Source organism: Bubalus kerabau, chromosome 9 (genome assembly GCF_029407905.1).
Source record: "Bubalus kerabau isolate K-KA32 ecotype Philippines breed swamp buffalo chromosome 9, PCC_UOA_SB_1v2, whole genome shotgun sequence".
In the NCBI taxonomy this organism is placed as follows: domain Eukaryota; kingdom Metazoa; phylum Chordata; class Mammalia; order Artiodactyla; family Bovidae; genus Bubalus; species Bubalus kerabau.
Genome location: NC_073632.1, coordinates 85,794,800 through 85,802,788, shown reverse-complemented (window position 1 = coordinate 85,802,788; position 7,989 = coordinate 85,794,800). Strand labels below are relative to the sequence as shown.

Sequence of the window (7,989 nt, the reverse complement as noted above, 5' to 3'; positions counted from 1 at the left end):
GTATACCTATAACTGATTCGTGTGGATGTATGGCAGAAACCAACACAGTATTGTAAAGCAATTATCCTTCGATTAAAAATAAATTTTAAAAAACCTCCCCTCACGCTGTCAATCAGCCTCAAGAACTAGGAGCAGCATTTAAAAAAAAATAAACAAAAGAAAAAGAAAGACCAGTAAAACTATCGCTTTCTTTGAAAGACATCCATCGGAAGAGTCCTGGCTTAGATGAATATTGAACAACATTGTCTATTCTTAATACAAAGACTCTGAAAGCAAAATAAAAGTAATAAAGAGGCATTAAGACTAACGCTGCCACATAGAGGTCATCGAGTCATAAAAAAAGACTTTCACAACATTTCTGACTCCACATCTATATTTTCTTAAAATAGAAGCTGTTCTTTGGGCAATAGAGTCCTTGCACCTGGAACAATGATGCAAAGATCAAGTAAGTGACGTCAGAACTAAACTGCATAATCATTTACTCATAGAACACACTCCTCTTGAGTTGAGTCCTGTGTCAGGCACTGCATGGGGCACTGAGGGTTCAGTCACCAAACCTCCTTCAGGAGTCCATCTTCCTGGAGCTTCTACTTTGGTGGCAAAGGGAGACGAGTTGATCTGGAAGAGCCTGGAGAGTACTGTACTCCAATGGAGATCAAAACTGTGACTCCCACCCACACATAAAAGGAATGTTTTAGTTAACTTATCAATTAAGGAGTCAGATGTCATAACCAGATCAAAGAGCCCTTCAAAAACTAGCTAGATAGAGACAATCTTCAGATAAAATTGTAGAGTAGATAAAAAAAACTGGTTCATATTCAACAGGACTATGAGCCTTTGGAGTTATCTGCTCCACTTGGCAGAAATTATTTTTATCTTTACTGTGCAAAAAGCTACACCTTAATGTGTAGCTTCATAAAATCTGGAATTTTTAATTAAGAGTGAACAATAAGGTGACCTAAGTACATTCCTCTTGTTAATCTTTGAGTGGCCTTTGCTCCCATAGGGTGTTTTGGCCCAATTTCTAATCTTCAGATATCTTTTCTGAAGCACAGAGGACTGTACCTTAATCAGTTGGGTCAAGATGGGGCAGAAGCAAGTCTGGCCAAATCTGAGCGGAGATGTTGAAGGTAAGTGGGGGAAATACTCCGTAAGTATGAGCAAACAGGAGTTCTTAGAAAGGGGAACTATGTGACAACTTTATGTCCATTTCTGCGCTAGTCTACGTAATCCACCCACAGACTGGTAAATCACAAAACCACTCTGGAAAAAGGTAGAAAATATAGAAGTTTCTTCCTTAGAATGCAGTATAAACTTACCAACTTTTGAGAGGTGTAGATTAAGGAATAAACTTCTGGGGTAGAATTACCCAGAACCTGGGGAAAGACCAGAATGCCTCCACCACACCTAGGGCATACCCCACTTTGGATCATGAGCTTAGAAGTGCAAGAAAGAGAAAGATGGGGAAAGAGATCCAAAAAAAAAAAAATCCTATAGATCATCTATTTACTAACCACATGTGCTGCCTGTCTGAATTAGTTTGTGGTCTCTCACTTACTCTATTTAGAATTCTGTACATCTGGGTGTATTTTTTCTAGCGTTTCCTATCATATCAGTGACAGAATTGCCAACACAGAGGTATCCATAAATTATACGGCAGTCTAGTAGTTTCCAGTGTCTGGAAAGCTTGGAACAAAAGACTCAAATGCAAATGTGAACTGCTTAATTCAGTGAGTATTTGTGATGTTACCCAGGTGCCAATGACATCTTTCTGACCCGCTCAGAGGCACCAGGGACCAACCCAACATACATTTTTAATGTGCTCAGCTGTGACAGCCTATACACACAGAAGACCTTAAGGCCTTAAAGTCATCCTCTTGGAAACCACTGCACTTTTAGGGACCCAGAAGAAACGCTTTAATTAATCTTCTTTTTCAGGGTAGATTTTTTTGGTATAAATTATGTACACTGAAAACCTGCCAATTATAGCAAATTAAGGGACTTGGCAAGTGCCTCCCTTGGAGGCAGATGGTAAATAATATCCAGATTCTGACTTGAAATAAGACCAGAGATTAGCTGGTGCAGAATGTAAAAGCAATCCAGATATGAGAAATAAACAAATTTAATGTGAGCTCAAGAGGAGGGTTTTGGTTTAGGATAGCTATAGTGATGTGATTAGAACAGATGACTCATTACCATTACACATATTTTCATGAGATGAGCCTGTTCTTAGAGCTTCTTTCTGTGATTCTTTTATGAACACTTACTTATTGTGTTAGCATCTAGGATGTGATCTAAACGCCTAGTTTCCTCACCTGTGCAATGAGCATAAGGCAAGTTGGTGAGAGTCCTGGATAATATCATGATAGTCTATGCTTAGCCCACAGTAAGGGCACAAAAATTTTAGCTGATTTTGTTAGTGCTGTTACAATATGGCTACCAAAATAAATGACAACTCCCATATACCTTTTGGCCCCAAATAATAGCACTCTAAAGCTTATGCATGCTGATTCTGTGCCAGAGACTATTCCATCATTTTTATTTTATAGATAAGAAATTGCAGTATCAGAGAGCTTAAGTACCATGCCTTTGTCACACAGATAGTAAGTGATGGGTCCTGGACTTAATTACCTTTTCACTCAATGACTAACAGACACTTGAAACCCAGAGACACGCTGAAACATTCAGTCGTCCCTTAACATACTAAAAGGACTCTGTGTAGATCAAAGTTGTAGTGATTTTCTGAGGATAAGGTAAGAGTAAAAAAGTTGGTTCTGTGCTCACCTTTTCATTCCTCCAAACTCAGTTTCTTGTGTTGCTACAGCAAGGAGATTCTCAGCTTATGCTATAGTCTAAATAGCTGTGTTCCCCCCTTCCCAGATTAGTGTGTTGAAATCTTAACTCCCACAGGTGATAGTATTAGGAGTCGGGACCTTTGGAGGTGATTAGATCATGAGGACTCTGCCCTCATGAATGGGATTAATGTCTTTATGAAAGGGATCCCAGGAGCTCCCTAGCCCCTTCCACAGGTGAAGTTACAGCAAAAAGATAGCTGTCTATGGGAAGCAGGCTCTCATCAGACACAGACTCTTCCAGGGCCTTGATCTTGGACTTCCCAGTCTCCAGAATTGTGAAAAAATGCATTTCTATTATTGAGAAGCCACTCAGTTGGGGTCACAAAGATTTGGACATAACTGAGCGACTAACACTTTCACTTCACTTTCAGTCTATGGTATTTTGTTCAAGCAGCCTAAATGGGGTAAAAGAGCTTATTGGCTTAATAACTAGATTTTTTCATTAATTTACCACAGAAGTCATTTAGAACAATTCCAAGGCTCAGTTAACAACCCACACTGTGAAGATATAGGAAGGAGAGGGGATGACAAGGCAGGGATAGCACCAGTTAGCTGAGGTCAATCTGCAGAGCCATTAGGGCAAAGCTCTCAGCATCTGCCTGCCACAGGGCTGTCCAATCCCCGAAACTCTCAGAAAACACCCCCGGTATCAGCCAATCTGAGGACTGAACTGTTCCTGAGTCTGAAGTCACAGCTAGGACAAGTTCGTCATGTAATTCATGTCCGCCTAGAATGCTAAAATTGAGGAATGACTCAATCATCAGGCACCATCACAGCTATTTTCAAGTCTGTAAGTGATGCCTGGACCAGCACTGATGCAAAAGCTTACCCTAATTAGCTTCTGCAAACGCTTTTCCTGCAACAGGGCTCCGTTTCCTAGGAGGCTTCAATCTAATTACAAGGCTTGATTCTCCCGCAGGGTCTGCCTGGCCGGATGATTTCATTTTACTTTTAGGCTAACCTTTGCCATCAGTGATGTCACCAGAGCATTCTTCCTCTTGAAAGGCTCCTAGGAACACACTAAAAGGTTAATTTGTTTGATATTTGGTTAAAAGGCTTCTCTACTGGAGGAGCCTTGTTGTTCTGTAGGCAGGTAATAGTACAAAGCAGGCATCTTCAGAAAAAGGCAATTTGCACCCAGCCAGCACCAACATAGCCTTCTGTACTAACTACCCAGGAGCCACTCAGATGGAAAATCACTGCTGGGAAAGAAGTCAGTGGATCCTTTCTAAAATTCAGATTATTCACTCAAGAAGACTTTGCATATTTCCTACTGTTTTTCCTCTCTAAATTAAAAAACAAAACAAAAAAACAGGAGTTACAAAGCCCACTGGATAATGTTACCAGTTATGCCATAGGAAAAAAATTGTGTTCAACCATCTTAAACATCAGAAAAATGAAAGGAAGAAGCTCAAATAACTCAAATGTAGCAATTCCATCATTATTATTCCCAAACTTGAAGTACTTTTACTACCTATGGAGATGCTCTCCACACCTCCCAGCCCTGTCTTTCGTGAGCCTGGCCTTAATTGTACCCGGTCTATAGACGTCTTCAGCTTTTGTCCTTAAGGACCCAACACTGAAGCTGAGGGTGAGAACCAAGCCAAGGCTTCCAGCTGAGAAATTAAAAATTATGACAATCTAGCTTTTTTTTATGAGATACACAATGAAAAATAACTGACTCTATTTTCCTCATTTACTAATATCATTCAAAAAATAAAGATTCTAATCTTAACAACACTTAGCATTCCTCTTATATCCTAGGGCTTCCCACAACACCCTCCCCACTTTTCAATCACATGGTGTAAATCATTATTTTTGTTTAATTAAATAAAGCTTCATCTCCTCTCTATCTACAACATTTCAATGTCTATTATTTCACAGAAGAATGAAAAAACCTTTACAACATAATGAGAGAGTTTGAAGCATGTTATGAAATCAGCATACGAAACCAGCAAATGAAAAAGTATAGGTCTTTTACAACAGAGAATAGCATGGTTCATTATCAAATTTGGCAAAACAATAAACCATATGGACAGACTGCACACAGACTTACACAATACACTCTGAATACAAGAATATAGCTCACATTAAATTAGAAAGCTGTAACTCAGGGTAAGTGAAAATGAAATCACTCTATTCAACAGGTGATAAATATATAAGACTTGTCTAAGTGGTAGTTTTGGTTGAAATTTTAAAAATAAATCTATCATTAGATAAGTTTGGGAATAATAACCTAAAGTTGATTGCTTATAGTTTGAGTAAAGATGAAAGATAACACAGTAATGTGTGGAGGCTAAGTCACACGGTAAAGTTAGGTCATATTTCCATTTTCCATTCTTCCTTTTCAAATGAACAATTTTTTAAAATAAATAAAAAGTAAAGACGCATAACTGAAAGTAATAAGCATTTATAAGTAAAGAAACTAAAATGAAGCAACAGATTCTAGAATAAAGCAATGCAGTGTGGGTGACATAATTGGATTTTAAACCTTCACCAATATTCTGGAAACAATGCTCAGTCAGTAACATACTGATGATTTTCAATAACCCTGCCAAACTTTGGAGAAGCAAATTAAATTCTTTCTTCTTCTAAATGACAAGTAGTGGAAATTGCTCCTATGAGATATGGTCAAAAGGAAGAAATGTAAAACATGAGAATGGTTAAGTTTTCAGAGTTTATAAGAAAGGGGGATGATCTGAATTGAGATGAAATAAAAGCCCTATTGCTTAGAGAAAATCATGATTTAAGATATTCAGCACAACCTCAGCTTAAACTCATTTTCATCATGCTCTCAAATTGTAGCTCCAAGGAGAAGCCACACACACACACACACACGCAAAGCTATCAGCCATAATAATGATAGCAAAGGAGTAAGTTTGCATTTGACCACTAAAATCAGCAAACCAGAGAATCTGCACCAAATAGTTTACGTTGAGAATAAGGGAGACTAAAAGAACCCTTATACAAATAATTCAAAGACATTACAGGGGGAGAAAGAAGACTGATCAATAAGTAATGAATAAAAAACCCAAGAGAAAAAATGCCCAAGTTAAAAAAAAAATACAATGGGTATGAAGGAAGCACAGCAAAACAAAAGAATTATTTTCCATAAATACATTGTACTATGGGAATGTAATAAGATAATTTTCATTTAAAAAAAAGAAAATGAAAAGACCTGAAAAGAAACCATCCAGGATTAAATAAAATCAATGTTCAGAGTGACATGATGAAACACAATAATCAATTCTAAACAAGAAGAAATGAAATAGGCAAGGCTAAAAATAAAAATTGCTACTCAAAGTTAATAGTTTTTATAATCACAATAAATACAGAGAATGCATATATATATACGTATGTATATACACACATATATATGTGTATATATATATAAAGATGAAGAGGGGAAGAAAGAAAGGGGTAAAGAAGGATGAAACGAAGGAAGAAAGGAAGGAGGAAGAAGAGAGGAAGGTAGAAAGGGAGGAAGAAGGGAAGGAAGGAAGACAACATTAAGGACATATAAAGATGTGCTTCCATAAGACAGCTAGCGTCTTTGAAGAATAAAAGCTCAACCATAAAACCAGAAACATATTAAGGGATATAAAACAAAATTTCCCTAAGATAATGGGGTAAAAATATGTAAGTATAAAGAGAATGTTCTCTAATCCAGGCAAAAGTAATTCAGAATAATCAAAGCTAAAACATAACCTGGTTCACTATTAAATTTCAAAGATAAAGAAAGATTTCTCCAGGCTACCTCCAGATAACCCAAGCCACACACCAGAAGATAAAATTAGGAGTCCCCAATTTTCCACAGCATCATTTAAGCCTGAAAGATTAGCAGGAAAAGTCTACCAGGTTCTGTAAAAATGTACTACATGAATTGCATATCCAGTCAAGTTTCAGGTACAATGATAATAAAAAGGCTTTTCAGAAGCATACAGAAACTCAGAAAATACAGTATCTGAATGACTAATGTTTAGGGCCTACAATAAGCCATTGGTGTGCACTGCACTTTTGTCATGTTTAAATAGGAGAGTATTTTAAGAGATTGAGTTTGAGTATCAGAGATAAGTTGATTGTCCTGATGAAGGATGGATAAAATGAAGGCTCTCTAAGCTGGTGGCAATACAAAAGGAAGAGAAGAGACACATTTATGTGTATAACTGCAAAGTTTGCAAACAATACTAGCTAAATTGGTATTTTCTTGAATGCACACATCTCTCAGCTTCACAGAAGATTTAGCTATCCCAGTCTGTTCAGTAACACTTTATATTTGTATACATCCTATTCTCATTTTTGTCGCTTTCTAAAGCTTGTTTTGTTTGCTAAAAATATTTGCAAGTCAAATTATAACACTTTTTCCTTCCAGAGATTTAAAAATTTATGCAACTTTTAGAATTGGTAATGTAATTTATACAAAATAATTGGAATATCCATTATAACTTGTGAAAATTGATAAAAAGTTTGAGTATTATTCCATTTCTATTCATGCTTCAATGCTTAAACTGCCATATTTTAGAATAAAAACGCTGGTACCTTTATTGCCTTATTATTGTATTTCCGATGTAATGCTATACTAACCAGGACCCTGAGGAATTAACCTACTTTTGTATAGGGCAAATAGGTACATTAACAGTCTCTGTAGAAAAATTCACTTTTTTAAGAGCCTACAGATTAAGTGTTTATATACCAACAGAAGTCCTGACTGATACATTCAGGATCCTATATAACCTAATTTCATCCACAGCTGCCTATTTGCAGTAAGGCTACTTTAGTTCCTTGACCCTAGAATGCAAAATTTAGCCCTCTCACTGATTTCTATGAGTAATTTATTCATACAAACTGTTAGAGGGCATTGCAGTCTTCAGCGAAGATCTGGGTGTTCATGGAATAGTCAGTCACATCTTAGGACAGTCCTACTAAGCATGCCTGTCTCTTATCACCTTTTTGCCACTCTCCTCTCTTTCTCCTTCTGCCAGAAATTCCCAGTCTTCACCTTCTGCTTTAGCATAGAGTAACTCCCTTGGAACATTGAAGCACAACTGCTAGCCCAGTCTAGGTGTGATGATTGTTAATTAAGGCATATTCTTACAAAGGCAGAGTCTCCCAAAGAAGAATTCTCAGTGCATGG

The 7,989-nt window shown here is 37.2% G+C and overlaps 1 long non-coding RNA gene across 1 annotated transcript; it reads right to left on the bottom strand.

Annotated features, from left to right (window-relative positions):
- Positions 1–352: 352 nt before the first annotated feature.
- On the bottom strand, positions 353–2,883 carry LOC129619455 (uncharacterized). The gene is made up of 2 exons (XR_008697885.1): positions 2,785–2,883; positions 353–661 (listed from the first exon to the last, which is right to left on the bottom strand). It is a non-coding gene; the product is annotated as an uncharacterized LOC129619455 (long non-coding RNA).
- Between the last annotated feature and the right edge of the window lie 5,106 nt (positions 2,884–7,989).